Source organism: Triturus cristatus, chromosome 5_2 (genome assembly GCF_964204655.1).
Source record: "Triturus cristatus chromosome 5_2, aTriCri1.1, whole genome shotgun sequence".
Lineage (NCBI taxonomy): Eukaryota > Metazoa > Chordata > Amphibia > Caudata > Salamandridae > Triturus > Triturus cristatus.
The window spans coordinates 575,006,973-575,025,566 of NC_140588.1; the positions used below are offsets into that span (position 1 = coordinate 575,006,973).

Genomic DNA, 18,594 nt, shown 5'->3' on the forward strand with positions numbered 1-18,594 from the left:
GAAGGGAGCAGGAGGAAGTACTTGCTTCCTGGGGAACATGGGCCTGCCACTGGAATTTGTTAACCCGCCTCTTGCGGATTTCTCCCCTTTCTTTGATTTACACCTGCAGGCTCTCCCTTGCCATCGGAGCAGGATCTGCTGATGCAGGCCCGGCTGGATCAAATGTGCAAAGGCTTGTCCCCAGGCCTCGGGAAAAAATTGAGCAGAGATTCCCGCCTCCGCCTCCGCCTCCTCTTGCCTTCCGAACGGGCTTCCAAACGGGCAATGCCCTGACGGGTCCCCCACGCCCCATCCTGCCCATGCCCACACCCCTGTATATGAGGGTGACCCATGTCCCTCACCCTCCATGCTCGAACGGAAGACACGTGTGTCCTGAGGGGAGCGCCAGACAGGCATTTCTCCGGCCAGGCAGACCCCTGCAGCACCCGTTAGGCTCCAAAGCCTGTACATTCCCAAGATGCCACTGGTCACTATGCAAATCAGACAGCCCTGGCCACACCCTCTCCGCCGCTGGGCTCTGCTGCTTTCGGTACGTGCAGCTCAGCTTTTTCTTACCCTGAACCAGACTTCCGTTTCAGCAAAAAGGTGGGTTGCAGTGGGTCCGGGATGCCATTTGGAGACAAAGCCTGCGGCCCTGTCAAAGATGACTTCCTGCCGCACACCATGTGGTCAGAAGCCTACGAAAAGAAGCGCACCTCGGAATACAGAATCTCACTTCCTCAAGAGCCTTGCACAAGAGATTTTCCTCCCGCCGAGGAAAGCAACTCAAAGGGAACCTTGCGAAAATCAAATTAGGAGCCAGATTGCGGGATGCTAGGCAAACTGTTTGTCAGAAAAGCAAATTCATTTTGAGAAGCCCTGACCTGCGGGAAGGAAAAGCATTCAAGGGCAGAAGAAGGACTGTTCCCTGACCGGGAATCGAACCCGGGCCGCGGCGGTGAGAGCGCCAAATCCTAACCACTAGACCACCAGGGAACCCAGAGCCATACAGCAAAAGTTCCTACACTGCTCTCCTAGTGACAAAGCTCATGGGGGCTGAAAGCATATTTTATTCTACAGCGAATATGAATCAGAACTTGAAAAAACACTCATGATTCCACCAGACTGTTTGTCACTTCCAAGCACAGGCCATCCCCTCCCCCGTGCTACTGAACCGACGAATTCCTGTACAATCGGGATCCCCGGGAAATCACAAGAGGGACACCTAGTGGCCGCTGATAGCTCAAAGACAGCTGGTACACCTTCTCACACCTACCTCGTTATTCAGCTTGCTGGAAGAATACATTGCGAATGACCGATTCAAGAGTGCAAGGGAGAAGAGTGCTCCAAAGTAGATGTATACATCGCAGCCGGGTTTTCCAGCAATTTACCTTTCTGATGAGCTGGTACTGCACTTTACGCCCACATAGAGCACCTGACTGGGTGGGGGACTGCGTGCGCATGAAGGTGGCTGAGGGCAATGGGAGCAAAGCAACCTGGGACACAGGGGACCCAGCCCCTTTCCTCTGCTTTCGTCTATAGGTCGGGGTGCCTTTTTAAGGACCTTCGATTAAAAAAAGCTGAGCTGCGTGGACAAATTACGCACGTCTACGTCTTAGAGGGATCTTCCCTGACCGGGAATCGAACCCGGGCCGCGGCGGTGAAAGCGCCGAATCCTAGCCACTAGACCACCAGGGAGGAGATGCTCTTGTGAGCCTGCCTTGCTCACTTCCTTATTGTGACTAAGCTAACTCCACTGTATAGATTGCCCATAAAGTACGAGTGGGGAAAAGTTAGGTGTCACACAGTGTGTTTGTCATAAGCAATTACCTTTATCCTCCTGCAAAAGCCTTTTTACTCTGCAATCACCTCTTGCTGGACAGCCTGCGCTGGAGCAGCCAGCATGAAAAGGGAGCTGAGTAAGGCAGGGCCTAGGGTCTCACCAGGGTGGCCGAGTGGTTAAGGCGTTGGACTTAAGATCCAATGGACAGTTGTCCGCATGGGTTCGAGCCCCATCCCTGGTATGGGTATTCAGCGGGTGTGTAGGAACTTGCAGATGCTTTTTTAAAGCATTTTCCTCTGCCCTCCTCACCCTCCCAGTGCCCTTCCTTAACAGTCCCAATTCACGTCTCAGCTGTGGGGTCTGCTGCTACTCTGCACTTAGCATGGATGCTTCCCAAAGCAATGCAGTGCCACCTACGCAGAGCCCCTGCTTAGAGAAATACACCTCCTATGTCTTTTCCCACTGAAGGGAGCAGGAGGAAGTACTTGCTTCCTGGGGAACATGGGCCTGCCACTGGAATTTGTTAACCCGCCTCTTGCGGATTTCTCCCCTTTCTTTGATTTACACCTGCAGGCTCTCCCTTGCCATCGGAGCAGGATCTGCTGATGCAGGCCCGGCTGGATCAAATGTGCAAAGGCTTGTCCCCAGGCCTCGGGAAAAAATTGAGCAGAGATTCCCGCCTCCGCCTCCGCCTCCTCTTGCCTTCCGAACGGGCTTCCAAACGGGCAATGCCCTGACGGGTCCCCCACGCCCCATCCTGCCCATGCCCACACCCCTGTATATGAGGGTGACCCATGTCCCTCACCCTCCATGCTCGAACGGAAGACACGTGTGTCCTGAGGGGAGCGCCAGACAGGCATTTCCCCGGCCAGGCAGACCCCTGCAGCACCCGTTAGGCTCCAAAGCCTGTACATTCCCAAGATGCCACTGGTCACTATGCAAATCAGACAGCCCTGGCCACACCCTCTCCGCCGCTGGGCTCTGCTGCTTTCGGTACGTGCAGCTCAGCTTTTTCTTACCCTGAACCAGACTTCCGTTTCAGCAAAAAGGTGGGTTGCAGTGGGTCCGGGATGCCATTTGGAGACAAAGCCTGCGGCCCTGTCAAAGATGACTTCCTGCCGCACACCATGTGGTCAGAAGCCTACGAAAAGAAGCGCACCTCGGAATACAGAATCTCACTTCCTCAAGAGCCTTGCACAAGAGATTTTCCTCCCGCCGAGGAAAGCAACTCAAAGGGAACCTTGCGAAAATCAAATTAGGAGCCAGATTGCGGGATGCTAGGCAAACTGTTTGTCAGAAAAGCAAATTCATTTTGAGAAGCCCTGACCTGCGGGAAGGAAAAGCATTCAAGGGCAGAAGAAGGACTGTTCCCTGACCGGGAATCGAACCCGGGCCGCGGCGGTGAGAGCGCCGAATCCTAACCACTAGACCACCAGGGAACCCAGAGCCATACAGCAAAAGTTCCTACACTGCTCTCCTAGTGACAAAGCTCATGGGGGCTGAAAGCATATTTTATTCTACAGCGAATATGAATCAGAACTTGAAAAAACACTCATGATTCCACCAGACTGTTTGTCACTTCCAAGCACAGGCCATCCCCTCCCCCGTGCTACTGAACCGACGAATTCCTGTACAATCGGGATCCCCGGGAAATCACAAGAGGGACACCTAGTGGCCGCTGATAGCTCAAAGACAGCTGGTACACCTTCTCACACCTACCTCGTTATTCAGCTTGCTGGAAGAATACATTGCGAATGACCGATTCAAGAGTGCAAGGGAGAAGAGTGCTCCAAAGTAGATGTATACATCGCAGCCGGGTTTTCCAGCAATTTACCTTTCTGATGAGCTGGTACTGCACTTTACGCCCACATAGAGCACCTGACTGGGTGGGGGACTGCGTGCGCATGAAGGTGGCTGAGGGCAATGGGAGCAAAGCAACCTGGGACACAGGGGACCCAGCCCCTTTCCTCTGCTTTCGTCTATAGGTCGGGGTGCTTTTTTAAGGACCTTCGATTAAAAAAAGCTGAGCTGCGTGGACAAATTACGCACGTCTACGTCTTAGAGGGATCTTCCCTGACCGGGAATCGAACCCGGGCCGCGGCGGTGAAAGCGCCGAATCCTAGCCACTAGACCACCAGGGAGGAGATGCTCTTGTGAGCCTGCCTTGCTCACTTCCTTATTGTGACTAAGCTAACTCCACTGTATAGATTGCCCATAAAGTACGAGTGGGGAAAAGTTAGGTGTCACACAGTGTGTTTGTCATAAGCAATTACCTTTATCCTCCTGCAAAAGCCTTTTTACTCTGCAATCACCTCTTGCTGGACAGCCTGCGCTGGAGCAGCCAGCATGAAAAGGGAGCTGAGTAAGGCAGGGCCTAGGGTCTCACCAGGGTGGCCGAGTGGTTAAGGCGTTGGACTTAAGATCCAATGGACAGTTGTCCGCATGGGTTCGAGCCCCATCCCTGGTATGGGTTTTCAGCGGGTGTGTAGGAACTTGCAGATGCTTTTTTAAAGCATTTTCCTCTGCCTTCCTCACCCTCCCAGTGCCCTTCCTTAACAGTCCCAATTCACGTCTCAGCTGTGGGGTCTGCTGCTACTCTGCACTTAGCATGGATGCTTCCCAAAGCAATGCAGTGCCACCTACGCAGAGCCCCTGCTTAGAGAAATACACCTCCTATGTCTTTTCCCACTGAAGGGAGCAGGAGGAAGTACTTGCTTCCTGGGGAACATGGGCCTGCCACTGGAATTTGTTAACCCGCCTCTTGCGGATTTCTCCCCTTTCTTTGATTTACACCTGCAGGCTCTCCCTTGCCATCGGAGCAGGATCTGCTGATGCAGGCCCGGCTGGATCAAATGTGCAAAGGCTTGTCCCCAGGCCTCGGGAAAAAATTGAGCAGAGATTCCCGCCTCCGCCTCCGCCTCCTCTTGCCTTCCGAACGGGCTTCCAAACGGGCAATGCCCTGACGGGTCCCCCACGCCCCATCCTGCCCATGCCCACACCCCTGTATATGAGGGTGACCCATGTCCCTCACCCTCCATGCTCGAACGGAAGACACGTGTGTCCTGAGGGGAGCGCCAGACAGGCATTTCTCCGGCCAGGCAGACCCCTGCAGCACCCGTTAGGCTCCAAAGCCTGTACATTCCCAAGATGCCACTGGTCACTATGCAAATCAGACAGCCCTGGCCACACCCTCTCCGCCGCTGGGCTCTGCTGCTTTCGGTACGTGCAGCTCAGCTTTTTCTTACCCTGAACCAGACTTCCGTTTCAGCAAAAAGGTGGGTTGCAGTGGGTCCGGGATGCCATTTGGAGACAAAGCCTGCGGCCCTGTCAAAGATGACTTCCTGCCGCACACCATGTGGTCAGAAGCCTACGAAAAGAAGCGCACCTCGGAATACAGAATCTCACTTCCTCAAGAGCCTTGCACAAGAGATTTTCCTCCCGCCGAGGAAAGCAACTCAAAGGGAACCTTGCGAAAATCAAATTAGGAGCCAGATTGCGGGATGCTAGGCAAACTGTTTGTCAGAAAAGCAAATTCATTTTGAGAAGCCCTGACCTGCGGGAAGGAAAAGCATTCAAGGGCAGAAGAAGGACTGTTCCCTGACCGGGAATCGAACCCGGGCCGCGGCGGTGAGAGCACCGAATCCTAACCACTAGACCACCAGGAAACCCACAGCCATACAGCAAAAGTTCCTACACTGCTCTCCTAGTGACAAAGCTCATGGGGGCTGAAAGCATATTTTATTCTACAGCGAATATGAATCAGAACTTGAAAAAACACTCATGATTCCACCAGACTGTTTGTCACTTCCAAGCACAGGCCATCCCCTCCCCCGTGCTACTGAACCGACGAATTCCTGTACAATCGGGATCCCCGGGAAATCACAAGAGGGACACCTAGTGGCCGCTGATAGCTCAAAGACAGCTGGTACACCTTCTCACACCTACCTCGTTATTCAGCTTGCTGGAAGAATACATTGCGAATGACCGATTCAAGAGTGCAAGGGAGAAGAGTGCTCCAAAGTAGATGTATACATCGCAGCCGGGTTTTCCAGCAATTTACCTTTCTGATGAGCTGGTACTGCACTTTACGCCCACATAGAGCACCTGACTGGGTGGGGGACTGCGTGCGCATGAAGGTGGCTGAGGGCAATGGGAGCAAAGCAACCTGGGACACAGGGGACCCAGCCCCTTTCCTCTGCTTTCGTCTATAGGTCGGGGTGCCTTTTTAAGGACCTTCGATTAAAAAAAGCTGAGCTGCGTGGACAAATTACGCACGTCTACGTCTTAGAGGGATCTTCCCTGACCGGGAATCGAACCCGGGCCGCGGCGGTGAAAGCGCCGAATCCTAGCCACTAGACCACCAGGGAGGAGATGCTCTTGTGAGCCTGCCTTGCTCACTTCCTTATTGTGACTAAGCTAACTCCACTGTATAGATTGCCCATAAAGTACGAGTGGGGAAAAGTTAGGTGTCACACAGTGTGTTTGTCATAAGCAATTACCTTTATCCTCCTGCAAAAGCCTTTTTACTCTGCAATCACCTCTTGCTGGACAGCCTGCGCTGGAGCAGCCAGCATGAAAAGGGAGCTGAGTAAGGCAGGGCCTAGGGTCTCACCAGGGTGGCCGAGTGGTTAAGGCGTTGGACTTAAGATCCAATGGACAGTTGTCCGCATGGGTTCGAGCCCCATCCCTGGTATGGGTTTTCAGCGGGTGTGTAGGAACTTGCAGATGCTTTTTTAAAGCATTTTCCTCTGCCCTCCTCACCCTCCCAGTGCCCTTCCTTAACAGTCCCAATTCACGTCTCAGCTGTGGGGTCTGCTGCTACTCTGCACTTAGCATGGATGCTTCCCAAAGCAATGCAGTGCCACCTACGCAGAGCCCCTGCTTAGAGAAATACACCTCCTATGTCTTTTCCCACTGAAGGGAGCAGGAGGAAGTACTTGCTTCCTGGGGAACATGGGCCTGCCACTGGAATTTGTTAACCCGCCTCTTGCGGATTTCTCCCCTTTCTTTGATTTACACCTGCAGGCTCTCCCTTGCCATCGGAGCAGGATCTGCTGATGCAGGCCCGGCTGGATCAAATGTGCAAAGGCTTGTCCCCAGGCCTCGGGAAAAAATTGAGCAGAGATTCCCGCCTCCGCCTCCGCCTCCTCTTGCCTTCCGAACGGGCTTCCAAACGGGCAATGCCCTGACGGGTCCCCCACGCCCCATCCTGCCCATGCCCACACCCCTGTATATGAGGGTGACCCATGTCCCTCACCCTCCATGCTCGAACGGAAGACACGTGTGTCCTGAGGGGAGCGCCAGACAGGCATTTCTCCGGCCAGGCAGACCCCTGCAGCACCCGTTAGGCTCCAAAGCCTGTACATTCCCAAGATGCCACTGGTCACTATGCAAATCAGACAGCCCTGGCCACACCCTCTCCGCCGCTGGGCTCTGCTGCTTTCGGTACGTGCAGCTCAGCTTTTTCTTACCCTGAACCAGACTTCCGTTTCAGCAAAAAGGTGGGTTGCAGTGGGTCCGGGATGCCATTTGGAGACAAAGCCTGCGGCCCTGTCAAAGATGACTTCCTGCCGCACACCATGTGGTCAGAAGCCTACGAAAAGAAGCGCACCTCGGAATACAGAATCTCACTTCCTCAAGAGCCTTGCACAAGAGATTTTCCTCCCGCCGAGGAAAGCAACTCAAAGGGAACCTTGCGAAAATCAAATTAGGAGCCAGATTGCGGGATGCTAGGCAAACTGTTTGTCAGAAAAGCAAATTCATTTTGAGAAGCCCTGACCTGCGGGAAGGAAAAGCATTCAAGGGCAGAAGAAGGACTGTTCCCTGACCGGGAATCGAACCCGGGCCGCGGCGGTGAGAGCGCCGAATCCTAACCACTAGACCACCAGGGAACCCAGAGCCATACAGCAAAAGTTCCTACACTGCTCTCCTAGTGACAAAGCTCATGGGGGCTGAAAGCATATTTTATTCTACAGCGAATATGAATCAGAACTTGAAAAAACACTCATGATTCCACCAGACTGTTTGTCACTTCCAAGCACAGGCCATCCCCTCCCCCGTGCTACTGAACCGACGAATTCCTGTACAATCGGGATCCCCGGGAAATCACAAGAGGGACACCTAGTGGCCGCTGATAGCTCAAAGACAGCTGGTACACCTTCTCACACCTACCTCGTTATTCAGCTTGCTGGAAGAATACATTGCGAATGACCGATTCAAGAGTGCAAGGGAGAAGAGTGCTCCAAAGTAGATGTATACATCGCAGCCGGGTTTTCCAGCAATTTACCTTTCTGATGAGCTGGTACTGCACTTTACGCCCACATAGAGCACCTGACTGGGTGGGGGACTGCGTGCGCATGAAGGTGGCTGAGGGCAATGGGAGCAAAGCAACCTGGGACACAGGGGACCCAGCCCCTTTCCTCTGCTTTCGTCTATAGGTCGGGGTGCCTTTTTAAGGACCTTCGATTAAAAAAAGCTGAGCTGCGTGGACAAATTACGCACGTCTACGTCTTAGAGGGATCTTCCCTGACCGGGAATCGAACCCGGGCCGCGGCGGTGAAAGCGCCGAATCCTAGCCACTAGACCACCAGGGAGGAGATGCTCTTGTGAGCCTGCCTTGCTCACTTCCTTATTGTGACTAAGCTAACTCCACTGTATAGATTGCCCATAAAGTACGAGTGGGGAAAAGTTAGGTGTCACACAGTGTGTTTGTCATAAGCAATTACCTTTATCCTCCTGCAAAAGCCTTTTTACTCTGCAATCACCTCTTGCTGGACAGCCTGCGCTGGAGCAGCCAGCATGAAAAGGGAGCTGAGTAAGGCAGGGCCTAGGGTCTCACCAGGGTGGCCGAGTGGTTAAGGCGTTGGACTTAAGATCCAATGGACAGTTGTCCGCATGGGTTCGAGCCCCATCCCTGGTATGGGTTTTCAGCGGGTGTGTAGGAACTTGCAGATGCTTTTTTAAAGCATTTTCCTCTGCCCTCCTCACCCTCCCAGTGCCCTTCCTTAACAGTCCCAATTCACGTCTCAGCTGTGGGGTCTGCTGCTACTCTGCACTTAGCATGGATGCTTCCCAAAGCAATGCAGTGCCACCTACGCAGAGCCCCTGCTTAGAGAAATACACCTCCTATGTCTTTTCCCACTGAAGGGAGCAGGAGGAAGTACTTGCTTCCTGGGGAACATGGGCCTGCCACTGGAATTTGTTAACCCGCCTCTTGCGGATTTCTCCCCTTTCTTTGATTTACACCTGCAGGCTCTCCCTTGCCATCGGAGCAGGATCTGCTGATGCAGGCCCGGCTGGATCAAATGTGCAAAGGCTTGTCCCCAGGCCTCGGGAAAAAATTGAGCAGAGATTCCCGCCTCCGCCTCCGCCTCCTCTTGCCTTCCGAACGGGCTTCCAAACGGGCAATGCCCTGACGGGTCCCCCACGCCCCATCCTGCCCATGCCCACACCCCTGTATATGAGGGTGACCCATGTCCCTCACCCTCCATGCTCGAACGGAAGACACGTGTGTCCTGAGGGGAGCGCCAGACAGGCATTTCTCCGGCCAGGCAGACCCCTGCAGCACCCGTTAGGCTCCAAAGCCTGTACATTCCCAAGATGCCACTGGTCACTATGCAAATCAGACAGCCCTGGCCACACCCTCTCCGCCGCTGGGCTCTGCTGCTTTCGGTACATGCAGCTCAGCTTTTTCTTACCCTGAACCAGACTTCCGTTTCAGCAAAAAGGTGGGTTGCAGTGGGTCCGGGATGCCATTTGGAGACAAAGCCTGAGGCCCTGTCAAAGATGACTTCCTGCCGCACACCATGTGGTCAGAAGCCTACGAAAAGAAGCGCACCTCGGAATACAGAATCTCACTTCCTCAAGAGCCTTGCACAAGAGATTTTCCTCCCGCCGAGGAAAGCAACTCAAAGGGAACCTTGCGAAAATCAAATTAGGAGCCAGATTGCGGGATGCTAGGCAAACTGTTTGTCAGAAAAGCAAATTCATTTTGAGAAGCCCTGACCTGCGGGAAGGAAAAGCATTCAAGGGCAGAAGAAGGACTGTTCCCTGACCGGGAATCGAACCCGGGCCGCGGCGGTGAGAGCGCCGAATCCTAACCACTAGACCACCAGGGAACCCAGAGCCATACAGCAAAAGTTCCTACACTGCTCTCCTAGTGACAAAGCTCATGGGGGCTGAAAGCATATTTTATTCTACAGCGAATATGAATCAGAACTTGAAAAAACACTCATGATTCCACCAGACTGTTTGTCACTTCCAAGCACAGGCCATCCCCTCCCCCGTGCTACTGAACCGACGAATTCCTGTACAATCGGGATCCCCGGGAAATCACAAGAGGGACACCTAGTGGCCGCTGATAGCTCAAAGACAGCTGGTACACCTTCTCACACCTACCTCGTTATTCAGCTTGCTGGAAGAATACATTGCGAATGACCGATTCAAGAGTGCAAGGGAGAAGAGTGCTCCAAAGTAGATGTATACATCGCAGCCGGGTTTTCCAGCAATTTACCTTTCTGATGAGCTGGTACTGCACTTTACGCCCACATAGAGCACCTGACTGGGTGGGGGACTGCGTGCGCATGAAGGTGGCTGAGGGCAATGGGAGCAAAGCAACCTGGGACACAGGGGACCCAGCCCCTTTCCTCTGCTTTCGTCTATAGGTCGGGGTGCCTTTTTAAGGACCTTCGATTAAAAAAAGCTGAGCTGCGTGGACAAATTACGCACGTCTACGTCTTAGAGGGATCTTCCCTGACCGGGAATCGAACCCGGGCCGCGGCGGTGAAAGCGCCGAATCCTAGCCACTAGATCACCAGGGAGGAGATGCTCTTGTGAGCCTGCCTTGCTCACTTCCTTATTGTGACTAAGCTAACTCCACTGTATAGATTGCCCATAAAGTACGAGTGGGGAAAAGTTAGGTGTCACACAGTGTGTTTGTCATAAGCAATTACCTTTATCCTCCTGCAAAAGCCTTTTTACTCTGCAATCACCTCTTGCTGGACAGCCTGCGCTGGAGCAGCCAGCATGAAAAGGGAGCTGAGTAAGGCAGGGCCTAGGGTCTCACCAGGGTGGCCGAGTGGTTAAGGCGTTGGACTTAAGATCCAATGGACAGTTGTCCGCATGGGTTCGAGCCCCATCCCTGGTATGGGTTTTCAGCGGGTGTGTAGGAACTTGCAGATGCTTTTTTAAAGCATTTTCCTCTGCCCTCCTCACCCTCCCAGTGCCCTTCCTTAACAGTCCCAATTCACGTCTCAGCTGTGGGGTCTGCTGCTACTCTGCACTTAGCATGGATGTTTGCCAAAGCAATGCAGTGCCACCTACGCAGAGCCCCTGCTTAGAGAAATACACCTCCTATGTCTTTTCCCACTGAAGGGAGCAGGAGGAAGTACTTGCTTCCTGGGGAACATGGGCCTGCCACTGGAATTTGTTAACCCGCCTCTTGCGGATTTCTCCCCTTTCTTTGATTTACACCTGCAGGCTCTCCCTTGCCATCGGAGCAGGATCTGCTGATGCAGGCCCGGCTGGATCAAATGTGCAAAGGCTTGTCCCCAGGCCTCGGGAAAAAATTGAGCAGAGATTCCCGCCTCCGCCTCCGCCTCCTCTTGCCTTCCGAACGGGCTTCCAAACGGGCAATGCCCTGACGGGTCCCCCACGCCCCATCCTGCCCATGCCCACACCCCTGTATATGAGGGTGACCCATGTCCCTCACCCTCCATGCTCGAACGGAAGACACGTGTGTCCTGAGGGGAGCGCCAGACAGGCATTTCTCCGGCCAGGCAGACCCCTGCAGCACCCGTTAGGCTCCAAAGCCTGTACATTCCCAAGATGCCACTGGTCACTATGCAAATCAGACAGCCCTGGCCACACCCTCTCCGCCGCTGGGCTCTGCTGCTTTCGGTACGTGCAGCTCAGCTTTTTCTTACCCTGAACCAGACTTCCGTTTCAGCAAAAAGGTGGGTTGCAGTGGGTCCGGGATGCCATTTGGAGACAAAGCCTGCGGCCCTGTCAAAGATGACTTCCTGCCGCACACCATGTGGTCAGAAGCCTACGAAAAGAAGCGCACCTCGGAATACAGAATCTCACTTCCTCAAGAGCCTTGCACAAGAGATTTTCCTCCCGCCGAGGAAAGCAACTCAAAGGGAACCTTGCGAAAATCAAATTAGGAGCCAGATTGCGGGATGCTAGGCAAACTGTTTGTCAGAAAAGCAAATTCATTTTGAGAAGCCCTGACCTGCGGGAAGGAAAAGCATTCAAGGGCAGAAGAAGGACTGTTCCCTGACCGGGAATCGAACCCGGGCCGCGGCGGTGAGAGCGCCGAATCCTAACCACTAGACCACCAGGGAACCCAGAGCCATACAGCAAAAGTTCCTACACTGCTCTCCTAGTGACAAAGCTCATGGGGGCTGAAAGCATATTTTATTCTACAGCGAATATGAATCAGAACTTGAAAAAACACTCATGATTCCACCAGACTGTTTGTCACTTCCAAGCACAGGCCATCCCCTCCCCCGTGCTACTGAACCGACGAATTCCTGTACAATCGGGATCCCCGGGAAATCACAAGAGGGACACCTAGTGGCCGCTGATAGCTCAAAGACAGCTGGTACACCTTCTCACACCTACCTCGTTATTCAGCTTGCTGGAAGAATACATTGCGAATGACCGATTCAAGAGTGCAAGGGAGAAGAGTGCTCCAAAGTAGATGTATACATCGCAGCCGGGTTTTCCAGCAATTTACCTTTCTGATGAGCTGGTACTGCACTTTACGCCCACATAGAGCACCTGACTGGGTGGGGGACTGCGTGCGCATGAAGGTGGCTGAGGGCAATGGGAGCAAAGCAACCTGGGACACAGGGGACCCAGCCCCTTTCCTCTGCTTTCGTCTATAGGTCGGGGTGCCTTTTTAAGGACCTTCGATTAAAAAAAGCTGAGCTGCGTGGACAAATTACGCACGTCTACGTCTTAGAGGGATCTTCCCTGACCGGGAATCGAACCCGGGCCGCGGCGGTGAAAGCGCCGAATCCTAGCCACTAGACCACCAGGGAGGAGATGCTCTTGTGAGCCTGCCTTGCTCACTTCCTTATTGTGACTAAGCTAACTCCACTGTATAGATTGCCCATAAAGTACGAGTGGGGAAAAGTTAGGTGTCACACAGTGTGTTTGTCATAAGCAATTACCTTTATCCTCCTGCAAAAGCCTTTTTACTCTGCAATCACCTCTTGCTGGACAGCCTGCGCTGGAGCAGCCAGCATGAAAAGGGAGCTGAGTAAGGCAGGGCCTAGGGTCTCACCAGGGTGGCCGAGTGGTTAAGGCGTTGGACTTAAGATCCAATGGACAGTTGTCCGCATGGGTTCGAGCCCCATCCCTGGTATGGGTTTTCAGCGGGTGTGTAGGAACTTGCAGATGCGTTTTTAAAGCATTTTCCTCTGCCCTCCTCACCCTCCCAGTGCCCTTCCTTAACAGTCCCAATTCACGTCTCAGCTGTGGGGTCTGCTGCTACTCTGCACTTAGCATGGATGTTTGCCAAAGCAATGCAGTGCCACCTACGCAGAGCCCCTGCTTAGAGAAATACACCTCCTATGTCTTTTCCCACTGAAGGGAGCAGGAGGAAGTACTTGCTTCCTGGGGAACATGGGCCTGCCACTGGAATTTGTTAACCCGCCTCTTGCGGATTTCTCCCCTTTCTTTGATTTACACCTGCAGGCTCTCCCTTGCCATCGGAGCAGGATCTGCTGATGCAGGCCCGGCTGGATCAAATGTGCAAAGGCTTGTCCCCAGGCCTCGGGAAAAAATTGAGCAGAGATTCCCGCCTCCGCCTCCGCCTCCTCTTGCCTTCCGAACGGGCTTCCAAACGGGCAATGCCCTGACGGGTCCCCCACGCCCCATCCTGCCCATGCCCACACCCCTGTATATGAGGGTGACCCATGTCCCTCACCCTCCATGCTCGAACGGAAGACACGTGTGTCCTGAGGGGAGCGCCAGACAGGCATTTCTCCGGCCAGGCAGACCCCTGCAGCACCCGTTAGGCTCCAAAGCCTGTACATTCCCAAGATGCCACTGGTCACTATGCAAATCAGACAGCCCTGGCCACACCCTCTCCGCCGCTGGGCTCTGCTGCTTTCGGTACGTGCAGCTCAGCTTTTTCTTACCCTGAACCAGACTTCCGTTTCAGCAAAAAGGTGGGTTGCAGTGGGTCCGGGATGCCATTTGGAGACAAAGCCTGCGGCCCTGTCAAAGATGACTTCCTGCCGCACACCATGTGGTCAGAAGCCTACGAAAAGAAGCGCACCTCGGAATACAGAATCTCACTTCCTCAAGAGCCTTGCACAAGAGATTTTCCTCCCGCCGAGGAAAGCAACTCAAAGGGAACCTTGCGAAAATCAAATTAGGAGCCAGATTGCGGGATGCTAGGCAAACTGTTTGTCAGAAAAGCAAATTCATTTTGAGAAGCCCTGACCTGCGGGAAGGAAAAGCATTCAAGGGCAGAAGAAGGACTGTTCCCTGACCGGGAATCGAACCCGGGCCGCGGCGGTGAGAGCGCCGAATCCTAACCACTAGACCACCAGGGAACCCAGAGCCATACAGCAAAAGTTCCTACACTGCTCTCCTAGTGACAAAGCTCATGGGGGCTGAAAGCATATTTTATTCTACAGCGAATATGAATCAGAACTTGAAAAAACACTCATGATTCCACCAGACTGTTTGTCACTTCCAAGCACAGGCCATCCCCTCCCCCGTGCTACTGAACCGACGAATTCCTGTACAATCGGGATCCCCGGGAAATCACAAGAGGGACACCTAGTGGCCGCTGATAGCTCAAAGACAGCTGGTACACCTTCTCACACCTACCTCGTTATTCAGCTTGCTGGAAGAATACATTGCGAATGACCGATTCAAGAGTGCAAGGGAGAAGAGTGCTCCAAAGTAGATGTATACATCGCAGCCGGGTTTTCCAGCAATTTACCTTTCTGATGAGCTGGTACTGCACTTTACGCCCACATAGAGCACCTGACTGGGTGGGGGACTGCGTGCGCATGAAGGTGGCTGAGGGCAATGGGAGCAAAGCAACCTGGGACACAGGGGACCCAGCCCCTTTCCTCTGCTTTCGTCTATAGGTCGGGGTGCCTTTTTAAGGACCTTCGATTAAAAAAAGCTGAGCTGCGTGGACAAATTACGCACGTCTACGTCTTAGAGGGATCTTCCCTGACCGGGAATCGAACCCGGGCCGCGGCGGTGAAAGCGCCGAATCCTAGCCACTAGACCACCAGGGAGGAGATGCTCTTGTGAGCCTGCCTTGCTCACTTCCTTATTGTGACTAAGCTAACTCCACTGTATAGATTGCCCATAAAGTACGAGTGGGGAAAAGTTAGGTGTCACACAGTGTGTTTGTCATAAGCAATTACCTTTATCCTCCTGCAAAAGCCTTTTTACTCTGCAATCACCTCTTGCTGGACAGCCTGCGCTGGAGCAGCCAGCATGAAAAGGGAGCTGAGTAAGGCAGGGCCTAGGGTCTCACCAGGGTGGCCGAGTGGTTAAGGCGTTGGACTTAAGATCCTATGGACAGTTGTCCGCATGGGTTCGAGCCCCATCCCTGGTATGGGTTTTCAGCGGGTGTGTAGGAACTTGCAGATGCTTTTTTAAAGCATTTTCCTCTGCCCTCCTCACCCTCCCAGTGCCCTTCCTTAACAGTCCCAATTCACGTCTCAGCTGTGGGGTCTGCTGCTACTCTGCACTTAGCATGGATGCTTCCCAAAGCAATGCAGTGCCACCTACGCAGAGCCCCTGCTTAGAGAAATACACCTCCTATGTCTTTTCCCACTGAAGGGAGCAGGAGGAAGTACTTGCTTCCTGGGGAACATGGGCCTGCCACTGGAATTTGTTAACCCGCCTCTTGCGGATTTCTCCCCTTTCTTTGATTTACACCTGCAGGCTCTCCCTTGCCATCGGAGCAGGATCTGCTGATGCAGGCCCGGCTGGATCAAATGTGCAAAGGCTTGTCCCCAGGCCTCGGGAAAAAATTGAGCAGAGATTCCCGCCTCCGCCTCCGCCTCCTCTTGCCTTCCGAACGGGCTTCCAAACGGGCAATGCCCTGACGGGTCCCCCACGCCCCATCCTGCCCATGCCCACACCCCTGTATATGAGGGTGACCCATGTCCCTCACCCTCCATGCTCGAACGGAAGACACGTGTGTCCTGAGGGGAGCGCCAGACAGGCATTTCTCCGGCCAGGCAGACCCCTGCAGCACCCGTTAGGCTCCAAAGCCTGTACATTCCCAAGATGCCACTGGTCACTATGCAAATCAGACAGCCCTGGCCACACCCTCTCCGCCGCTGGGCTCTGCTGCTTTCGGTACATGCAGCTCAGCTTTTTCTTACCCTGAACCAGACTTCCGTTTCAGCAAAAAGGTGGGTTGCAGTGGGTCCGGGATGCCATTTGGAGACAAAGCCTGAGGCCCTGTCAAAGATGACTTCCTGCCGCACACCATGTGGTCAGAAGCCTACGAAAAGAAGCGCACCTCGGAATACAGAATCTCACTTCCTCAAGAGCCTTGCACAAGAGATTTTCCTCCCGCCGAGGAAAGCAACTCAAAGGGAACCTTGCGAAAATCAAATTAGGAGCCAGATTGCGGGATGCTAGGCAAACTGTTTGTCAGAAAAGCAAATTCATTTTGAGAAGCCCTGACCTGCGGGAAGGAAAAGCATTCAAGGGCAGAAGAAGGACTGTTCCCTGACCGGGAATCGAACCCGGGCCGCGGCGGTGAGAGCGCCGAATCCTAACCACTAGACCACCAGGGAACCCAGAGCCATACAGCAAAAGTTCCTACACTGCTCTCCTAGTGACAAAGCTCATGGGGGCTGAAAGCATATTTTATTCTACAGCGAATATGAATCAGAACTTGAAAAAACACTCATGATTCCACCAGACTGTTTGTCACTTCCAAGCACAGGCCATCCCCTCCCCCGTGCTACTGAACCGACGAATTCCTGTACAATCGGGATCCCCGGGAAATCACAAGAGGGACACCTAGTGGCCGCTGATAGCTCAAAGACAGCTGGTACACCTTCTCACACCTACCTCGTTATTCAGCTTGCTGGAAGAATACATTGCGAATGACCGATTCAAGAGTGCAAGGGAGAAGAGTGCTCCAAAGTAGATGTATACATCGCAGCCGGGTTTTCCAGCAATTTACCTTTCTGATGAGCTGGTACTGCACTTTACGCCCACATAGAGCACCTGACTGGGTGGGGGACTGCGTGCGCATGAAGGTGGCTGAGGGCAATGGGAGCAAAGCAACCTGGGACACAGGGGACCCAGCCCCTTTCCTCTGCTTTCGTCTATAGGTCGGGGTGCCTTTTTAAGGACCTTCGATTAAAAAAAGCTGAGCTGCGTGGACAAATTACGCACGTCTACGTCTTAGAGGGATCTTCCCTGACCGGGAATCGAACCCGGGCCGCGGCGGTGAAAGCGCCGAATCCTAGCCACTAGATCACCAGGGAGGAGATGCTCTTGTGAGCCTGCCTTGCTCACTTCCTTATTGTGACTAAGCTAACTCCACTGTATAGATTGCCCATAAAGTACGAGTGGGGAAAAGTTAGGTGTCACACAGTGTGTTTGTCATAAGCAATTACCTTTATCCTCCTGCAAAAGCCTTTTTACTCTGCAATCACCTCTTGCTGGACAGCCTGCGCTGGAGCAGCCAGCATGAAAAGGGAGCTGAGTAAGGCAGGGCCTAGGGTCTCACCAGGGTGGCCGAGTGGTTAAGGTGTTGGACTTAAGATCCAATGGACAGTTGTCCGCATGGGTTCGAGCCCCATCCCTGGTATGGGTTTTCAGCGGGTGTGTAGGAACTTGCAGATGCTTTTTTAAAGCATTTTCCTCTGCCCTCCTCACCCTCCCAGTGCCCTTCCTTAACAGTCCCAATTCACGTCTCAGCTGTGGGGTCTGCTGCTACTCTGCACTTAGCATGGATGCTTCCCAAAGCAATGCAGTGCCACCTACGCAGAGCCCCTGCTTAGAGAAATACACCTCCTATGTCTTTTCCCACTGAAGGGAGCAGGAGGAAGTACTTGCTTCCTGGGGAACATGGGCCTGCCACTGGAATTTGTTAACCCGCCTCTTGCGGATTTCTCCCCTTTCTTTGATTTACACCTGCAGGCTCTCCCTTGCCATCGGAGCAGGATCTGCTGATGCAGGCCCGGCTGGATCAAATGTGCAAAGGCTTGTCCCCAGGCCTCGGGAAAAAATTGAGCAGAGATTCCCGCCTCCGCCTCCGCCTCCTCTTGCCTTCCGAACGGGCTTCCAAGCGGGCAATGCCCTGACGGGTCCCCCACGCCCCATCCTGCCCATGCCCACACCCCTGTATATGAGGGTGACCCATGTCCCTCACCCTCCATGCTCGAACGGAAGACACGTGTGTCCTGAGGGGAGCGCCAGACAGGCATTTCTCCGGCCAGGCAGACCCCTGCAGCACCCGTTAGGCTCCAAAGCCTGTACATTCCCAAGATGCCACTGGTCACTATGCAAATCAGACAGCCCTGGCCACACCCTCTCCGCCGCTGGGCTCTGCTGCTTTCGGTACGTGCAGCTCAGCTTTTTCTTACCCTGAACCAGACTTCCGTTTCAGCATAAAGGTGGGTTGCAGTGGGTCCGGGATGCCATTTGGAGACAAAGCCTGCGGCCCTGTCAAAGATGACTTCCTGCCGCACACCATGTGGTCAGAAGCCTACGAAAAGAAGCGCACCTCGGAATACAGAATCTCACTTCCTCAAGAGCCTTGCACAAGAGATTTTCCTCCCGCCGAGGAAAGCAACTCAAAGGGAACCTTGCGAAAA

At 53.6% G+C, this 18,594-nt stretch overlaps 19 non-coding genes across 19 annotated transcripts; 6 read left to right on the forward strand and 13 right to left on the reverse strand.

The window, feature by feature from the left end:
• Positions 1 to 903: 903 nt before the first annotated feature.
• Positions 904 to 975, reverse strand: TRNAE-CUC (transfer RNA glutamic acid (anticodon CUC)). The gene has a single exon. It is a non-coding gene; the product is annotated as a tRNA-Glu (tRNA).
• Positions 976 to 1,605: 630 nt separating this feature from the next.
• TRNAE-UUC (transfer RNA glutamic acid (anticodon UUC)) lies at positions 1,606 to 1,677 on the reverse strand. Its single transcript has one exon. It is a non-coding gene; the product is annotated as a tRNA-Glu (tRNA).
• Positions 1,678 to 1,920: 243 nt separating this feature from the next.
• Positions 1,921 to 2,003, forward strand: TRNAL-UAA (transfer RNA leucine (anticodon UAA)). The gene has a single exon. It is a non-coding gene; the product is annotated as a tRNA-Leu (tRNA).
• Positions 2,004 to 3,129: 1,126 nt separating this feature from the next.
• On the reverse strand, positions 3,130 to 3,201 carry TRNAE-CUC (transfer RNA glutamic acid (anticodon CUC)). The gene has a single exon. It is a non-coding gene; the product is annotated as a tRNA-Glu (tRNA).
• A 630-nt stretch (positions 3,202 to 3,831) lies between these two features.
• On the reverse strand, positions 3,832 to 3,903 carry TRNAE-UUC (transfer RNA glutamic acid (anticodon UUC)). The gene has a single exon. It is a non-coding gene; the product is annotated as a tRNA-Glu (tRNA).
• A 243-nt stretch (positions 3,904 to 4,146) lies between these two features.
• On the forward strand, positions 4,147 to 4,229 carry TRNAL-UAA (transfer RNA leucine (anticodon UAA)). The gene has a single exon. It is a non-coding gene; the product is annotated as a tRNA-Leu (tRNA).
• A 1,828-nt stretch (positions 4,230 to 6,057) lies between these two features.
• Positions 6,058 to 6,129, reverse strand: TRNAE-UUC (transfer RNA glutamic acid (anticodon UUC)). Its single transcript has one exon. It is a non-coding gene; the product is annotated as a tRNA-Glu (tRNA).
• A 243-nt stretch (positions 6,130 to 6,372) lies between these two features.
• Positions 6,373 to 6,455, forward strand: TRNAL-UAA (transfer RNA leucine (anticodon UAA)). The gene has a single exon. It is a non-coding gene; the product is annotated as a tRNA-Leu (tRNA).
• A 1,126-nt stretch (positions 6,456 to 7,581) lies between these two features.
• TRNAE-CUC (transfer RNA glutamic acid (anticodon CUC)) lies at positions 7,582 to 7,653 on the reverse strand. The gene has a single exon. It is a non-coding gene; the product is annotated as a tRNA-Glu (tRNA).
• A 630-nt stretch (positions 7,654 to 8,283) lies between these two features.
• TRNAE-UUC (transfer RNA glutamic acid (anticodon UUC)) lies at positions 8,284 to 8,355 on the reverse strand. The gene has a single exon. It is a non-coding gene; the product is annotated as a tRNA-Glu (tRNA).
• A 243-nt stretch (positions 8,356 to 8,598) lies between these two features.
• Positions 8,599 to 8,681, forward strand: TRNAL-UAA (transfer RNA leucine (anticodon UAA)). Its single transcript has one exon. It is a non-coding gene; the product is annotated as a tRNA-Leu (tRNA).
• A 1,126-nt stretch (positions 8,682 to 9,807) lies between these two features.
• TRNAE-CUC (transfer RNA glutamic acid (anticodon CUC)) lies at positions 9,808 to 9,879 on the reverse strand. The gene has a single exon. It is a non-coding gene; the product is annotated as a tRNA-Glu (tRNA).
• A 945-nt stretch (positions 9,880 to 10,824) lies between these two features.
• Positions 10,825 to 10,907, forward strand: TRNAL-UAA (transfer RNA leucine (anticodon UAA)). Its single transcript has one exon. It is a non-coding gene; the product is annotated as a tRNA-Leu (tRNA).
• Positions 10,908 to 12,033: 1,126 nt separating this feature from the next.
• Positions 12,034 to 12,105, reverse strand: TRNAE-CUC (transfer RNA glutamic acid (anticodon CUC)). The gene has a single exon. It is a non-coding gene; the product is annotated as a tRNA-Glu (tRNA).
• Positions 12,106 to 12,735: 630 nt separating this feature from the next.
• Positions 12,736 to 12,807, reverse strand: TRNAE-UUC (transfer RNA glutamic acid (anticodon UUC)). Its single transcript has one exon. It is a non-coding gene; the product is annotated as a tRNA-Glu (tRNA).
• Positions 12,808 to 13,050: 243 nt separating this feature from the next.
• On the forward strand, positions 13,051 to 13,133 carry TRNAL-UAA (transfer RNA leucine (anticodon UAA)). The gene has a single exon. It is a non-coding gene; the product is annotated as a tRNA-Leu (tRNA).
• Positions 13,134 to 14,259: 1,126 nt separating this feature from the next.
• On the reverse strand, positions 14,260 to 14,331 carry TRNAE-CUC (transfer RNA glutamic acid (anticodon CUC)). Its single transcript has one exon. It is a non-coding gene; the product is annotated as a tRNA-Glu (tRNA).
• Positions 14,332 to 14,961: 630 nt separating this feature from the next.
• Positions 14,962 to 15,033, reverse strand: TRNAE-UUC (transfer RNA glutamic acid (anticodon UUC)). Its single transcript has one exon. It is a non-coding gene; the product is annotated as a tRNA-Glu (tRNA).
• Positions 15,034 to 16,485: 1,452 nt separating this feature from the next.
• Positions 16,486 to 16,557, reverse strand: TRNAE-CUC (transfer RNA glutamic acid (anticodon CUC)). The gene has a single exon. It is a non-coding gene; the product is annotated as a tRNA-Glu (tRNA).
• Positions 16,558 to 18,594: the final 2,037 nt, after the last annotated feature.